We start from the raw sequence: 1,215 nt of genomic DNA on the forward strand, positions 1-1,215 counted from the left end.
AGTACAATTGTGTGGTGATGGATTATTTTACCAAATGGCCTGAGGCATATGCAATACCAAATCAGGAACCTACAACTGTAGCTTCGGCTATTAGTGATTTCTTCTTTAGATTTGGTATGCCATACGAACTGCATTCAGATCAAGGCCGTAACTTTGAATCAGCTGTGTTCCATGAATGCTGCAAGTTGTTTGGCATACGAAAGACCAGAACAACGCCACTTCACCCACAGTCTGATGGGATGGTATAAAAGTACAATTGGACACTGGGACAGGAATTGGCAAAGTTTTGTGATAGCTGCCAAGATTATTGGGATGTCTTACTCCCTCTACTATTGATGGCCTATAGAGCAGCAGAGCATGAAGCCACTGGATACACTCCAGCAAAGCTGATGTTTGTTTAGGAACTTCAGTTGCCAGTGGATCTGATAACAGGACGCCCACCTTACGAATAGTTGCCTGAAAATGAGTCAGAGTTCGTGAAAATGTTATCTGAAAGAATGGATGATATTCACCATCAAGTGCGTTCAAACTTGAAAACGTCTGCTGATTCGATGAAGCTATATTGTGATAAGAGATCTACTGAAGTCAGCTTTGAACCAGGAGACAAGGTGTGGTTGTATAATCCCAGGAAGACCAAAGGGAAGTCTCCTAAGTTGTCTTCTCCATGGGAAGGCCCGTATGACATAATGGATCGTCTCTCAGACGTGACTTTCCAAATCAAATGTGGTCGGCGAGGTAAGCCAAAAGTGGTGCATGCCAACAGGCTTTGGCATTATTACGATCCAGGACATTTCAGTTGGGACGAAGTGAACAAAGGAACAAATGACGCTGCTGAAGAAGTGTCACCTGAAAAAGCCACTGTCGAAAAAGAAACTCTACTCAGTTTTGAGAAGGGAAACAGTGAAGCTCTTCATGAAGTTACTACCACTGATGTGACTGTTATCGACGATAGGACATTTCCTGATGAAGCAGATGAACCCCATATGAAGCAGAAGCCAACGAGACAGAGACCAGTACGGAAGAAGACACGTCCCGTGAAATTAAGAGACTTTGTTGAATTTTAATTTTGTGTTTGTAATTCTGTACATTTAACTAAGTTATTGTTAATTGTTGTTGGTTTAATGTGAGATGCTATTGTTCGGATCGAACAATATTAAGGAAGGGGCAGTGTTACGACAACGCAGGTCACGTAACGTTTGTATCACGCCACTTCCT

Source organism: Limulus polyphemus, unplaced genomic scaffold, assembly GCF_000517525.1.
Source record: "Limulus polyphemus unplaced genomic scaffold, Limulus_polyphemus-2.1.2 Scaffold7142, whole genome shotgun sequence".
Lineage (NCBI taxonomy): Eukaryota > Metazoa > Arthropoda > Merostomata > Xiphosura > Limulidae > Limulus > Limulus polyphemus.